Below are 16,150 nucleotides of genomic sequence, written 5' to 3' on the forward strand. Positions count from 1 at the left end.
AGTTGGGGAAGTGGAGGCTCACCCAGCATGGGAGGCCTGCCTAGAACATTGCTCTGGGTACAAAGATGGTTCCCTGCACCTCTGGCCCTGGGGAGAGATTTTCTGCACACAGGAGACACTTGGCACACACAGTGTTTCCCCATGGAAAGCACTGTGAGAGAGACGCGGCCAGGGATGCATGGCACTCTCCCATCGAAGCCCTCCATGCAGCAGGCTGTCATCAATTTGGCTGCTTCCCTTGGTGGCTGGAGAGACTTCAGCTCCTCTGGAGGCTCTGGGTCAATTGTCACTCCCCTTCGAGGAAATGAGGCTTGTGAGTTGAGGTCCTTGTGAAGAAGGGCAAGCAGCATGCTCCGTGCAATGAGACACACGTGTGGTGTGAGAGGCTTGGCAGCAGAGAAGAAGCAAGAGGGGCAGCCAGAGAGGGGATGTGCATGCAGCTTGAAGGCCCCAGATCTCCTGCATCCCAGCCAGGGAATGCCGGCTCTGCCCACCAGGTCCCATTCACAAGTGGGCCCCCAGCTTGTGGATCTGCCCTTTCCCAGCCATGAAACCACACACAGGCTGCACCCTGAGCCCTGCCAAGGGTGAACTTTGCTCCCCGTATGGGATGAATGGCACGACTGTGTTAGGGGACAGAAGGCCCTAGGAGGCCTTCAGGGAGCTGCCATGGCATAGCAGTGCTCAGGCAAAAGTACTCTGCTTTCTGTAGGCTGGAAGAACCCTGCAGTATCTACTTGAGGCAGAGAGAGTTCAGCTAGGCTATCCATGGCTGAAGGCAAAGCAGAGAGTTTTTTGGTGGAGCGCTGGCACCATCTGTTGGCCGACAAGCATGGGAGGAGAAGCCTCTCTCCAAATGAGTTCCTGAGGAGCTTTCCAAGCAGGAGGCACACTGGCTCCAAAAGCTTCGAGAGTTCTGCTTAGGACTACCCTCCGGCAACAGAGTGGGTACCAAGGTCATGTGTTTTGGAAGGTTCTCAGAAACCACAGGGAAGGCTTTGGGCACCCAGTGCTCTCCGATGGAAAACGCTGCAGGCCCGAGCATCCATGAACTCCTCCAAGGCTTTGGATGGGAAAGATATCCATAGCAGAAGGCTCACTGCCAAGTGCTGCAGGCCTTTGTGGATTGCGAAGCTGCAGCTGCCTTGCAGGCTTCTGGTCTAGGGGCGTGTGTGCCCCGGTCCACAATGCGTTAGGAGGAGCTCCTAGCAAGGGGCGAGCAAGCACCTCGTTTCCTTGGCATAGACTGGCCTGTGCACACAGAAGCCTGCCAGCAGTGAAGACAACGCAGACAGCAAGGGGGGGTGGCAGGTGGCTATGGGCCGGCAGGCGTCCTGCTTGAAAGTGGAGCCATGACTGTTTTGTGCTCAGGCCCCAGTGGCCACGTGCACACACAGCCTCTGGACCTGCAGCGTCCCAGCAGTGCAAGAGACACACAGGCAACACCCTGGGTCCTTCTCGAATGAACAGCACTCCAACGAGGTCCTCCTGGCTGGCAGTGGCCTAGGCCTGCACAGGCCCTAGGGTGGCCGTGTTGAGGCTGGGATGGGTCCTGACCAAGCAGGGCCCAGGGCAAGCCTGGGACTGGAGGCCAGGCTGCAGGCTCATTCCAGCTAGGGCCTGGTGCAGAGAGCCTTCAGCTGCGACTTCCAGGGGGAATGGTCAGCGCAGTGGCTTTTGCCTGCAATCCACGTTCCTCACTCGAGCCGCCCTGCCTGTGCGACCCACACTCCCTAGAAATGTGTTCCTGAGGCAGTTGGACAGTTGGGGAAGTGGAGGCTCACGCACCATGGGAGGCCTTCCTAGAACATTGCTCTGTGTCCAAAGAGGATTCCCTGCACTTCTGGTGCTGGGGAGAGATTTTCTGCACACAGGAGACACTTGGCACACACAATGTTTCCCCATGGAAAGCACTGTGAGAGAGAGTCGCCGCCAGGGTTGCATGGCACTCTCCCATCGAAGCCCTCCATGCAGCAGGCTGTCATAGACTCGGCTGCTGCCCTTGTTGTTTGGAGAGTCTGCAGCTCCTCTGGAGGCTCTGGAGCATTTCGCAGACCCCTCCAAGGAAATGAGGCTTGTGGGATGAGCTCCTTGCAAAGAATGGCAAGCATCCTGCTCCTTTCAATGAGACACACGTGTGGGGAGAGAGGCTTGGCAGCAGAGGAGAAGCAAGAGGGCAGCCAGGGAGGGGATGTGCATGCAGCTTGCAGGCCCAAGAGCTCCTGCTTCGCAAGCAGGGAATGACAGCTCGGCCCATCAGGCCCCATTCACATGTGGGCACCCAGCTTCCGGATCTGCCCTTTCCCAACCATGAAACTACACCCAGGCTGCACCGTGTGCCCTGTCAAGGTGGACCATTGCTCGCCAGGTGGGCTGAATGGCACGACTGTGTCAGGGGAGAGAAGGCCCTAGGAGGCCTTCGGGGACCTGCCACAACATAGCAGTGCTCAGGCAAAGGCACTCTGCTTTCTGTAGGCTGGATGCACACTGGAGTTTCTGCTTGAGGCAAGGAGAGCTCAGCTAGGCGAACCCTGGCTGAAGGCAAAGCAGAGAGTTTTTTGGTGGAGCGCTGGCACCATCTGCTGGCCGACAAGCATGGGAGCAGGAGCCTCGCTCCAAATGAGTTCCTGAGGAGCTTTCCAAGCAGGAGGCACGCTGGCTCCAAAAGCTTAGAGAGTCTTGCTTAGGACTACCCTCCGGCAACAGACTGGGTGCCAAGGGCATGTGGGTTGGAGGGTGCTCGGAAGCCACAGGGGAGGTTTTGGGCACCCAGAGCTCTCCGATGGAAAACACTGCAGGCCCGAGCATCCATGAACTCCTGCAAGGCTTTGGAGTGGGAAAGCTGTGCATAGCAGAAGGCTCCCTGCCAAGTGCTGCAGGACTTTGTGGATGGTGAAGCTGCAGCTGCCTTGCAGGCTTCTGGTCCAGGGGCGTGTGTGCCCCAGACCAGAATGCATTAGGAGGACCTCCTAGCAAGTGGCATGCAAGCACCCAGTTTCCTTGGCCTAGACTTGCCTGTGCACACCCAGGCCTGTCAGCAGTGAAGACAGCGCAGACAGCAAGCGGAGGTTTCAGGCAGCTAAGGGCCAGCAGGCATCCTGCTTGCAAGTGGGGTCATGACTGTTTTGTGCTCAGGCCCCAGTGGCCAAGTGCACACACAGCCTCTGGACCTGCAGCGTCCCAGCAGGGCAAGAGACACACAGGCAACACCCTGGGGCCTCCTCGAATGAATGGTAATCCATCGAGGTCCTGCTGGCTGGCAGTGGCCTAGGCCTGCACAGGCCCTAGGGAGGCCGTGCTGAGGCTGGGATGGGTCCCATCCTAGCAGGGCCCAGGGCAAGCCTGGGACTGGAGGCCAGGCTGCAGGCTCATTCCAGCTAGGGCCTGGTGCAGAGAGCCTTCAGCTGCGACTTCCAGGGGGAATGGTCAGCGCAGTGGCTTTTGCCTGCAATCCATGAGCCTCACTCGATCTGCCCTGCCTGTCAGACCCACACTCCCTAGAAGCGTGTTCCTGAGGCAGTTGGACAGTTGGGGAAGTGCAGGCTCACCCAGCATGGGAGGCCTGCCTAAAACATTGCTCTGGGTACAAAGATGGTTCCCTGCACCTCTGGCCCTGGGGAGAGATTTTCTGCACACAGGAGACACTTGGCACACACAGTGTTTCCCCATGGAAAGCACTGTGAGAGAGAGTCACCGCCAGGGATGCATGGCACTCTCCCATCGAAGCCCTCCATGCAGCAGGCTGTCATCAATTCGGCTGCTTCCCTTGGTGGCTGGAGAGACTTCAGCTCCTCTGGAGGCTCTGGGTCAATTGTCACTCCCCTTCGAGGAAATGAGGCTTGTGAGTTGAGGTCCTTGTGAAGAAGGGCAAGCAGCATGCTCCGTGCAATGAGACGCACGTGTGGTGTGAGAGGCTTGGCAGCAGAGAAGAAGCAAGACGGGCAGCCAGAGAGGGGATGTGCATGCAGCTTGAAGGCCCCAGATCTCCTGCATCCCAGCCAGGGAATGCCGGCTCTGCCCACCAGGTCCCATTCACAAGTGGGCCCCCAGCTTGTGGATCTGCCCTTTCCCAGCCATGAAACCACACACAGGCTGCACCCTGAGCCCTGCCAAGTGTGAACTTTGCTCCCCGCATGGGATGAATGGCACGACTGTGTTAGGGGACAGAAGGCCCTAGGAGGCCTTCAGGGAGCTGCCATGGCATAGCAGTGCTCAGGCAAAAGCACTCTGCTTTCTGTAGGCTGGAAGAACCCTGCAGTATCTACTTGAGGCAGAGAGAGTTCAGCTAGGCTATCCATGGCTGAAGGCAAAGCAGAGAGTTTTTTGGTGGAGCGCTGGCACCATCTGTTGGCCGACAAGCATGGGAGGAGAAGCCTCTCTCCAAATGAGTTCCTGAGGAGCTTTCCAAGCAGGAGGCACGCTGGCTCCAAAAGCTTCGAGAGTTCTGCTTAGGACTACCCTCCGGCAACAGAGTGGGTACCAAGGTCATGTGTTTTGGAAGGTTCTCAGAAACCACAGGGGAGGCTTTGGGCACCCAGTGCTCTCCGATGGAAAACGCTGCAGGGCCGAGCATCCATGAACTCCTCCAAGGCTTTGGATGGGAAAGATATCCATAGCAGAAGGCTCTCTGCCAAGTGCTGCAGGCCTTTGTGGATTGCGAAGCTGCAGCTGCCTTGCAGGCTTCTGGTCTAGGGGCGTGTGTGCCCCGGTCCACAATGCGTTAGGAGGAGCTCCTAGCAAGGGGCGAGCAAGCACCTCGTTTCCTTGGCATAGACTGGCCTGTGCACACAGAAGCCTGCCAGCAGTGAAGACAACGCAGACAGCAAGGGGGGGTGGCAGGCGGCTATGGGCCGGCAGGCGTCCTGCTTGAAAGTGGGGCCATGACTGTTTTGTTCTCAGGCCCCAGTGGCCACGTGCACACACAGCCTCTGGACCTGCAGCGTCCCAGCAGTGCAAGAGACACACAGGCAACACCCTGGGTCCTTCTCAAATGAACAGCGCTCCAACGAGGTCCTCCTGGCTGGCAGTGGCCTAGGCCTGCACAGGCCCTAGGGTGGCCGTGCTGAGGCTGGGATGGGTCCTGACCAAGCAGGGCCCAGGGCAAGCCTGGGACTGGAGGCCAGGCTGCAGGCTCATTCCAGCTAGGGCCTGGTGCAGAGAGTCTTCAGCTGCGACTTCCAGGGGGAATGGTCAGCGCAGTGGCTTTTGCCTGCAATCCACGTTCCTCACTCGAGCCGCCCTGCCTGTGCGACCCACACTCCCTAGAAATGCGTTCCTGAGGCAGTTGGACAGTTGGGGAAGTGGAGGCTCACGCACCATGGGAGGCCTTCCTAGAACATTGCTCTGTGTCCAAAGAGGATTCCCTGCACTTCTGGTGCTGGGGAGAGATTTTCTGCACACAGGAGACACTTGGCACACACAATGTTTCCCCATGGAAAGCACTGTGAGAGAGAGTCGCCGCCAGGGTTGCATGGCACTCTCCCATCGAAGCCCTCCATGCAGCAGGCTGTCATAGACTCGGCTGCTGCCCTTGTTGTTTGGAGAGTCTGCAGCTCCTCTGGAGGCTCTGGAGCATTTCGCAGACCCCTCCAAGGAAATGAGGCTTGTGGGATGAGCTCCTTGCAAAGAATGGCAAGCATCCTGCTCCTTTCGATGAGACACACGTGTGGGGAGAGAGGCTTGGCAGCAGAGGAGAAGCAAGAGGGCAGCCAGGGAGGGGATGTGCATGCAGCTTGCAGGCCCAAGAGCTCCTGCTTCGCAAGCAGGGAATGACAGCTCGGCCCATCAGGCCCCATTCACATGTGGGCACCCAGCTTCCGGATCTGCCCTTTCCCAACCATGAAACTACACCCAGGCTGCACCGTGTGCCCTGTCAAGGTGGACCATTGCTCGCCAGGTGGGCTGAATGGCACGACTGTGTCAGGGGAGAGAAGGCCCTAGGAGGCCTTCGGGGACCTGCCACAACATAGCAGTGCTCAGGCAAAGGCACTCTGCTTTCTGTAGGCTGGATGCACACTGGAGTTTCTGCTTGAGGCAAGGAGAGCTCAGCTAGGCGAACCCTGGCTGAAGGCAAAGCAGAGAGTTTTTTGGTGGAGCGCTGGCACCATCTGCTGGCCGACAAGCATGGGAGCAGGAGCCTCGCTCCAAATGAGTTCCTGAGGAGCTTTCCAAGCAGGAGGCACGCTGGTTCCAAAAGCTTAGAGAGTCTTGCTTAGGACTACCCTCCGGCAACAGACTGGGTGCCAAGGGCATGTGGGTTGGAGGGTGCTCGGAAGCCACAGGGGAGGTTTTGGGCACCCAGAGCTCTCCGATGGAAAACACTGCAGGCCCGAGCATCCATGAACTCCTGCAAGGCTTTGGAGTGGGAAAGCTGTGCATAGCAGAAGGCTCCCTGCCAAGTGCTGCAGGACTTTGTGGATGGTGAAGCTGCAGCTGCCTTGCAGGCTTCTGGTCCAGGGGCGTGTGTGCCCCAGACCAGAATGCATTAGGAGGACCTCCTAGCAAGTGGCATGCAAGCACCCAGTTTCCTTGGCCTAGACTTACCTCTGCACACCCAGGCCTGTCAGCAGTGAAGACAGCGCAGACAGCAAGCGGAGGTTTCAGGCAGCTAAGGGCCAGCAGGCATCCTGCTTGCAAGTGGGGTCATGACTGTTTTGTGCTCAGGCCCCAGTGGCCACGTGCACACACAGCCTCTGGACCTGCAGCGTCCCAGCAGGGCAAGAGACACACAGGCAACACCCTGGGGCCTCCTCGAATGAATGGTAATCCATCGAGGTCCTGCTGGCTGGCAGTGGCCTAGGCCTGCACAGGCCCTAGGGAGGCCGTGCTGAGGCTGGGATGGGTCCTGACCAAGCAGGGCCCAGGGCAAGCCTGGGACTGGAGGCCAGGCTGCAGGCTCATTCCAGCTAGGGCCTGGTGCAGAGAGCCTTCAGCTGCGACTTCCAGGGGGAATGGTCAGCGCAGTGGCTTTTGCCTGCAATCCATGAGCCTCACTCGGTCTGCCCTGCCTGTCAGACCCACACTCCCTAGAAGTGTGTTCCTGAGGCAGTTGGACAGTTGGGGAAGTGGAGGCTCACCCAGCATGGGAGGCCTGCCTAGAACATTGCTCTGGGTACAAAGATGGTTCCCTGCACCTCTGGCCCTGGGGAGAGATTTTCTGCACACAGGAGACACTTGGCACACACAGTGTTTCCCCATGGAAAGCACTGTGAGAGAGAGTCGCCGCCAGGGATGCATGGCACTCTCCCATCGAAGCCCTCCATGCAGCAGGCTGTCATCAATTTGGCTGCTTCCCTTGGTGGCTGGAGAGACTTCAGCTCCTCTGGAGGCTCTGGGTCAATTGTCACTCCCCTTCGAGGAAATGAGGCTTGTGAGTTGAGGTCCTTGTGAAGAAGGGCAAGCAGCATGCTCCGTGCAATGAGACGCACGTGTGGTGTGAGAGGCTTGGCAGCAGAGAAGAAGCAAGAGGGGCAGCCAGAGAGGGGATGTGCATGCAGCTTGAAGGCCCCAGATCTCCTGCATCCCAGCCAGGGAATGCCGGCTCTGCCCACCAGGTCCCATTCACAAGTGGGCCCCCAGCTTGTGGATCTGCCCTTTCCCAGCCATGAAACCACACACAGGCTGCACCCTGAGCCCTGCCAAGGGTGAACTTTGCTCCCCGTATGGGATGAATGGCACGACTGTGTTAGGGGACAGAAGGCCCTAGGAGGCCTTCAGGGAGCTGCCATGGCATAGCAGTGCTCAGGCAAAAGTACTCTGCTTTCTGTAGGCTGGAAGAACCCTGCAGTATCTACTTGAGGCAGAGAGAGTTCAGCTAGGCTATCCATGGCTGAAGGCAAAGCAGAGAGTTTTTTGGTGGAGCGCTGGCACCATCTGTTGGCCGACAAGCATGGGAGGAGAAGCCTCTCTCCAAATGAGTTCCTGAGGAGCTTTCCAAGCAGGAGGCACACTGGCTCCAAAAGCTTCGAGAGTTCTGCTTAGGACTACCTTCCGGCAACAGAGTGGGTACCAAGGTCATGTGTTTTGGAAGGTTCTCAGAAACCACAGGGAAGGCTTTGGGCACCCAGTGCTCTCCGATGGAAAACGCTGCAGGCCCGAGCATCCATGAACTCCTCCAAGGCTTTGGATGGGAAAGATATCCATAGCAGAAGGCTCACTGCCAAGTGCTGCAGGCCTTTGTGGATTGCGAAGCTGCAGCTGCCTTGCAGGCTTCTGGTCTAGGGGCGTGTGTGCCCCGGTCCACAATGCGTTAGGAGGAGCTCCTAGCAAGGGGCGAGCAAGCACCTCGTTTCCTTGGCATAGACTGGCCTGTGCACACAGAAGCCTGCCAGCAGTGAAGACAACGCAGACAGCAAGGGGGGGTGGCAGGTGGCTATGGGCCGGCAGGCGTCCTGCTTGAAAGTGGAGCCATGACTGTTTTGTGCTCAGGCCCCAGTGGCCACGTGCACACACAGCCTCTGGACCTGCAGCGTCCCAGCAGTGCAAGAGACACACAGGCAACACCCTGGGTCCTTCTCGAATGAACAGCACTCCAACGAGGTCCTCCTGGCTGGCAGTGGCCTAGGCCTGCACAGGCCCTAGGGTGGCCGTGTTGAGGCTGGGATGGGTCCTGACCAAGCAGGGCCCAGGGCAAGCCTGGGACTGGAGGCCAGGCTGCAGGCTCATTCCAGCTAGGGCCTGGTGCGGAGAGCCTTCAGCTGCGACTTCCAGGGGGAATGGTCAGCGCAGTGGCTTTTGCCTGCAATCCACGTTCCTCACTCGAGCCGCCCTGCCTGTGCGACCCACACTCCCTAGAAATGTGTTCCTGAGGCAGTTGGACAGTTGGGGAAGTGGAGGCTCACGCACCATGGGAGGCCTTCCTAGAACATTGCTCTGTGTCCAAAGAGGATTCCCTGCACTTCTGGTGCTGGGGAGAGATTTTCTGCACACAGGAGACACTTGGCACACACAATGTTTCCCCATGGAAAGCACTGTGAGAGAGAGTCGCCGCCAGGGTTGCATGGCACTCTCCCATCGAAGCCCTCCATGCAGCAGGCTGTCATAGACTCGGCTGCTGCCCTTGTTGTTTGGAGAGTCTGCAGCTCCTCTGGAGGCTCTGGAGCATTTCGCAGACCCCTCCAAGGAAATGAGGCTTGTGGGATGAGCTCCTTGCAAAGAATGGCAAGCATCCTGCTCCTTTCAATGAGACACACGTGTGGGGAGAGAGGCTTGGCAGCAGAGGAGAAGCAAGAGGGCAGCCAGGGAGGGGATGTGCATGCAGCTTGCAGGCCCAAGAGCTCCTGCTTCGCAAGCAGGGAATGACAGCTCGGCCCATCAGGCCCCATTCACATGTGGGCACCCAGCTTCCGGATCTGCCCTTTCCCAACCATGAAACTACACCCAGGCTGCACCGTGTGCCCTGTCAAGGTGGACCATTGCTCGCCAGGTGGGCTGAATGGCACGACTGTGTCAGGGGAGAGAAGGCCCTAGGAGGCCTTCGGGGACCTGCCACAACATAGCAGTGCTCAGGCAAAGGCACTCTGCTTTCTGTAGGCTGGATGCACACTGGAGTTTCTGCTTGAGGCAAGGAGAGCTCAGCTAGGCGAACCCTGGCTGAAGGCAAAGCAGAGAGTTTTTTGGTGGAGCGCTGGCACCATCTGCTGGCCGACAAGCATGGGAGCAGAAGCCTCGCTCCAAATGAGTTCCTGAGGAGCTTTCCAAGCAGGAGGCATGCTGGCTCCAAAAGCTTAGAGAGTCTTGCTTAGGACTACCCTCCGGCAACAGACTGGGTGCCAAGGGCATGTGGGTTGGAGGGTGCTCGGAAGCCACAGGGGAGGTTTTGGGCACCCAGAGCTCTCTGATGGAAAACACTGCAGACCCGAGCATCCATGAACTCCTGCAAGGCTTTGGAGTGGGAAAGCTGTGCATAGCAGAAGGCTCCCTGCCAAGTGCTGCAGGACTTTGTGGATGGTGAAGCTGCAGCTGCCTTGCAGGCTTCTGGTCCAGGGGCGTGTGTGCCCCAGACCAGAATGCATTAGGAGGACCTCCTAGCAAGCGGCATGCAAGCACCCAGTTTCCTTGGCCTAGACTTGCCTGTGCACACCCAGGCCTGTCAGCAGTGAAGACAGCGCAGACAGCAAGCGGAGGTTTCAGGCAGCTAAGGGCCAGCAGGCATCCTGCTTGCAAGTGGGGTCATGACTGTTTTGTGCTCAGGCCCCAGTGGCCACGTGCACACACAGCCTCTGGACCTGCAGCGTCCCAGCAGGGCAAGAGACACACAGGCAACACCCTGGGGCCTCCTCGAATGAATGGTAATCCATCGAGGTCCTGCTGGCTGGCAGTGGCCTAGGCCTGCACAGGCCCTAGGGAGGCCGTGCTGAGGCTGGGATGGGTCCCATCCTAGCAGGGCCCAGGGCAAGCCTGGGACTGGAGGCCAGGCTGCAGGCTCATTCCAGCTAGGGCCTGGTGCAGAGAGCCTTCAGCTGCGACTTCCAGGGGGAATGGTCAGCGCAGTGGCTTTTGCCTGCAATCCATGAGCCTCACTCGATCTGCCCTGCCTGTCAGACCCACACTCCCTAGAAGTGTGTTCCTGAGGCAGTTGGACAGTTGGGGAAGTGGAGGCTCACCCAGCATGGGAGGCCTGCCTAGAACATTGCTCTGGGTACAAAGACGGTTCCCTGCACCTCTGGCCCTGGGGAGAGATTTTCTGCACACAGGAGACACTTGGCACACACAGGGTTTCCCCATGGAAAGCACTGTGAGAGAGAGTCGCCGCCAGGGATGCATGGCACTCTCCCATCGAAGCCCTCCATGCAGCAGGCTGTCATCAATTCGGCTGCTTCCCTTGGTGGCTGGAGAGACTTCAGCTCCTCTGGAGGCTCTGGGTCAATTGTCACTCCCCTTCGAGGAAATGAGGCTTGTGAGTTGAGGTCCTTGTGAAGAAGGGCAAGCAGCATGCTCCGTGCAATGAGACGCACGTGTGGTGTGAGAGGCTTGGCAGCAGAGAAGAAGCAAGAGGGGCAGCCAGAGAGGGGATGTGCATGCAGCTTGAAGGCCCCAGATCTCCTGCATCCCAGCCAGGGAATGCCGGCTCTGCCCACCAGGTCCCATTCACAAGTGGGCACCCAGCTTGTGGATCTGCCCTTTCCCAGCCATGAAACCACACACAGGCTGCACCCTGAGCCCTGCCAAGGGTGAACTTTGCTCCCCGCATGGGATGAATGGCACGACTGTGTTAGGGGACAGAAGGCCCTAGGAGGCCTTCAGGGAGCTGCCATGGCATAGCAGTGCTCAGGCAAAAGCACTCTGCTTTCTGTAGGCTGGAAGAACCCTGCAGTATCTACTTGAGGCAGAGAGAGTTCAGCTAGGCTATCCATGGCTGAAGGCAAAGCAGAGAGTTTTTTGGTGGAGCGCTGGCACCATCTGTTGGCCGACAAGCATGGGAGGAGAAGCCTCTCTCCAAATGAGTTCCTGAGGAGCTTTCCAAGCAGGAGGCACGCTGGCTCCAAAAGCTTCGAGAGTTCTGCTTAGGACTACCCTCCGGCAACAGAGTGGGTACCAAGGTCATGTGTTTTGGAAGGTTCTCAGAAACCACAGGGGAGGCTTTGGGCACCCAGTGCTCTCCGATGGAAAACGCTGCAGGGCCGAGCATCCATGAACTCCTCCAAGGCTTTGGATGGGAAAGATATCCATAGCAGAAGGCTCTCTGCCAAGTGCTGCAGGCCTTTGTGGATTGCGAAGCTGCAGCTGCCTTGCAGGCTTCTGGTCTAGGGGCGTGTGTGCCCCGGTCCACAATGCGTTAGGAGGAGCTCCTAGCAAGGGGCGAGCAAGCACCTCGTTTCCTTGGCATAGACTGGCCTGTGCACACAGAAGCCTGCCAGCAGTGAAGACAACGCAGACAGCAAGGGGGGGTGGCAGGCGGCTATGGGCTGGCAGGCGTCCTGCTTGAAAGTGGGGCCATGACTGTTTTGTGCTCAGGCCCCAGTGGCCACGTGCACACACAGCCTCTGGACCTGCAGCGTCCCAGCAGTGCAAGAGACACACAGGCAACACCCTGGGTCCTTCTCGAATGAACAGCGCTCCAACGAGGTCCTCCTGGCTGGCAGTGGCCTAGGCCTGCACAGGCCCTAGGGTGGCCGTGCTGAGGCTGGGATGGGTCCTGACCAAGCAGGGCCCAGGGCAAGCCTGGGACTGGAGGCCAGGCTGCAGGCTCATTCCAGCTAGGGCCAGGTGCAGAGAGCCTTCAGCTGCGACTTCCAGGGGCAATGGTCAGCGCAGTGGCTTTTGCCTGCAATCCACGTTCCTCACTTGAGCCGCCCTGCCTGTGCGACCCACACTCCCTAGAAATGTGTTCCTGAGGCAGTTGGACAGTTGGGGAAGTGGCGGCTCACACACAATGGGAGGCCTTCCTAGAACATTGCTCTGTGTCCAAAGAGGATTCCCTGCACTTCTGGTGCTGGGGAGAGATTTTCTGCACACAGGAGACACTTGGCACACACAATGTTTCCCCATGGAAAGCACTGTGAGAGAGAGTCGCCGCCAGGGTTGCATGGCACTCTCCCATCGAAGCCCTCCATGCAGCAGGCTGTCATAGACTCGGCTGCTGCCCTTGTTGTTTGGAGAGTCTGCAGCTCCTCTGGAGGCTCTGGAGCATTTCGCAGACCCCTCCAAGGAAATGAGGCTTGTGGGATGAGCTCCTTGCAAAGAATGGCAAGCATCCTGCTCCTTTCAATGAGACACACGTGTGGGGAGAGAGGCTTGGCAGCAGAGGAGAAGCAAGAGGGCAGCCAGGGAGGGGATGTGCATGCAGCTTGCAGGCCCAAGAGCTCCTGCTTCGCAAGCAGGGAATGACAGCTCGGCCCATCAGGCCCCATTCACATGTGGGCACCCAGCTTCCGGATCTGCCCTTTCCCAACCATGAAACTACACCCAGGCTGCACCGTGTGCCCTGTCAAGGTGGACCATTGCTCGCCAGGTGGGCTGAATGGCACGACTGTGTCAGGGGAGAGAAGGCCCTAGGAGGCCTTCGGGGACCTGCCACAACATAGCAGTGCTCAGGCAAAGGCACTCTGCTTTCTGTAGGCTGGATGCACACTGGAGTTTCTGCTTGAGGCAAGGAGAGCTCAGCTAGGCGAACCCTGGCTGAAGGCAAAGCAGAGAGTTTTTTGGTGGAGCGCTGGCACCATCTGCTGGCCGACAAGCATGGGAGCAGAAGCCTCGCTCCAAATGAGTTCCTGAGGAGCTTTCCAAGCAGGAGGCACGCTGGCTCCAAAAGCTTAGAGAGTCTTGCTTAGGACTACCCTGCGGCAACAGACTGGGTGCCAAGGGCATGTGGGTTGGAGGGTGCTCGGAAGCCACAGGGGAGGTTTTGGGCACCCAGAGCTCTCCGATGGAAAACACTGCAGGCCCGAGCATCCATGAACTCCTGCAAGGCTTTGGAGTGGGAAAGCTGTGCATAGCAGAAGGCTCCCTGCCAAGTGCTGCAGGACTTTGTGGATGGTGAAGCTGCAGCTGCCTTGCAGGCTTCTGGTCCAGGGGCGTGTGTGCCCCAGACCAGAATGCATTAGGAGGACCTCCTAGCAAGCGGCATGCAAGCACCCAGTTTCCTTGGCCTAGACTTGCCTGTGCACACCCAGGCCTGTCAGCAGTGAAGACAGCGCAGACAGCAAGCGGAGGTTTCAGGCAGCTAAGGGCCAGCAGGCATCCTGCTTGCAAGTGGGGTCATGACTGTTTTGTGCTCAGGCCCCAGTGGCCACGTGCACACACAGCCTCTGGACCTGCAGCGTCCCAGCAGGGCAAGAGACACACAGGCAACACCCTGGGGCCTCCTCGAATGAATGGTAATCCATCGAGGTCCTGCTGGCTGGCAGTGGCCTAGGCCTGCACAGGCCCTAGGGAGGCCGTGCTGAGGCTGGGATGGGTCCCATCCTAGCAGGGCCCAGGGCAAGCCTGGGACTGGAGGCCAGGCTGCAGGCTCATTCCAGCTAGGGCCTGGTGCAGAGAGCCTTCAGCTGCGACTTCCAGGGGGAATGGTCAGCGCAGTGGCTTTTGCCTGCAATCCATGAGCCTCACTCGATCTGCCCTGCCTGTCAGACCCACACTCCCTAGAAGTGTGTTCCTGAGGCAGTTGGACAGTTGGGGAAGTGGAGGCTCACCCAGCATGGGAGGCCTGCCTAGAACATTGCTCTGGGTACAAAGACGGTTCCCTGCACCTCTGGCCCTGGGGAGAGATTTTCTGCACACAGGAGACACTTGGCACGCACAGTGTTTCCCCATGGAAAGCACTGTGAGAGAGAGTCGCCGCCAGGGATGCATGGCACTCTCCCATCGAAGCCCTCCATGCAGCAGGCTGTCATCAATTTGGCTGCTTCCCTTGGTGGCTGGAGAGACTTCAGCTCCTCTGGAGGCTCTGGGTCAATTGTCACTCCCCTTCGAGGAAATGAGGCTTGTGAGTTGAGGTCCTTGTGAAGAAGGGCAAGCAGCATGCTCCGTGCAATGAGACGCACGTGTGGTGTGAGAGGCTTGGCAGCAGAGAAGAAGCAAGAGGGGCAGCCAGAGAGGGGATGTGCATGCAGCTTGAAGGCCCCAGATCTCCTGCATCCCAGCCAGGGAATGCCGGCTCTGCCCACCAGGTCCCATTCACAAGTGGGCCCCCAGCTTGTGGATCTGCCCTTTCCCAGCCATGAAACCACACACAGGCTGCACCCTGAGCCCTGCCAAGGGTGAACTTTGCTCCCCGCATGGGATGAATGGCACGACTGTGTTAGGGGACAGAAGGCCCTAGGAGGCCTTCAGGGAGCTGCCATGGCATAGCAGTGCTCAGGCAAAAGCACTCTGCTTTCTGTAGGCTGGAAGAACCCTGCAGTATCTACTTGAGGCAGAGAGAGTTCAGCTAGGCTATCCATGGCTGAAGGCAAAGCAGAGAGTTTTTTGGTGGAGCGCTGGCACCATCTGTTGGCCGACAAGCATGGGAGGAGAAGCCTCTCTCCAAATGAGTTCCTGAGGAGCTTTCCAAGCAGGAGGCACGCTGGCTCCAAAAGCTTCGAGAGTTCTGCTTAGGACTACCCTCCGGCAACAGAGTGGGTACCAAGGTCATGTGTTTTGGAAGGTTCTCAGAAACCACAGGGGAGGTTTTGGGCACCCAGTGCTCTCCGATGGAAAACGCTGCAGGGCCGAGCATCCATGAACTCCTCCAAGGCTTTGGATGGGAAAGATATCCATAGCAGAAGGCTCTCTGCCAAGTGCTGCAGGCCTTTGTGGATTGCGAAGCTGCAGCTGCCTTGCAGGCTTCTGGTCTAGGGGCGTGTGTGCCCCGGTCCACAATGCGTTAGGAGGAGCTCCTAGCAAGGGGCGAGCAAGCACCTCGTTTCCTTGGCATAGACTGGCCTGTGCACACAGAAGCCTGCCAGCAGTGAAGACAACGCAGACAGCAAGGGGGGGTGGCAGGCAGCTATGGGCTGGCAGGCGTCCTGCTTGAAAGTGGGGCCATGACTGTTTTGTGCTCAGGCCCCAGTGGCCACGTGCACACACAGCCTCTGGACCTGCAGCGTCCCAGCAGTGCAAGAGACACACAGGCAACACCCTGGGTTCTTCTAAAATGAACAGCGCTCCAACGAGGTCCTCCTGGCTGGCAGTGGCCTAGGCCTGCACAGGCCCTAGGGTGGCCGTGCTGAGGCTGGGTGGGTCCTGACCAAGCAGGGCCCAGGGCAAGCCTGGGACTGGAGGCCAGGCTGCAGGCTCATTCCAGCTAGGGCATGGTGCAGAGAGCCTTCATCTGCGACTTCCAGGGGGAATGGTCAGCGCAGTGGCTTTTGCCTGCAATCCACGTTCCTCACTCGAGCCACCCTGCCTGTGCGACCCACACTCCCTAGAAATGTGTTCCTGAGGCAGTTGGACAGTTGGGGAAGTGGAGGCTCACGCACCATGGGAGGCCTTCCTAGAACATTGCTCTGTGTCCAAAGAGGATTCCCTGCACTTCTGGTGCTGGGGAGAGATTTTCTGCACACAGGAGACACTTGGCACACACAATGTTTCCCCATGGAAAGCACTGTGAGAGAGAGTCGCCGCCAGGGTTGCATGGCCCTCTCCCATCGAAGTCCTCCATGCAGCAGGCTGTCATAGACTCGGCTGCTGCCCTTGTTGTTTGGAGAGTCTGCAGCTCCTCTGGAGGCTC

This window comes from Hippopotamus amphibius, chromosome 2 (genome assembly GCF_030028045.1).
Source record: "Hippopotamus amphibius kiboko isolate mHipAmp2 chromosome 2, mHipAmp2.hap2, whole genome shotgun sequence".
Taxonomy (NCBI): Eukaryota; Metazoa; Chordata; class Mammalia; order Artiodactyla; family Hippopotamidae; genus Hippopotamus; species Hippopotamus amphibius.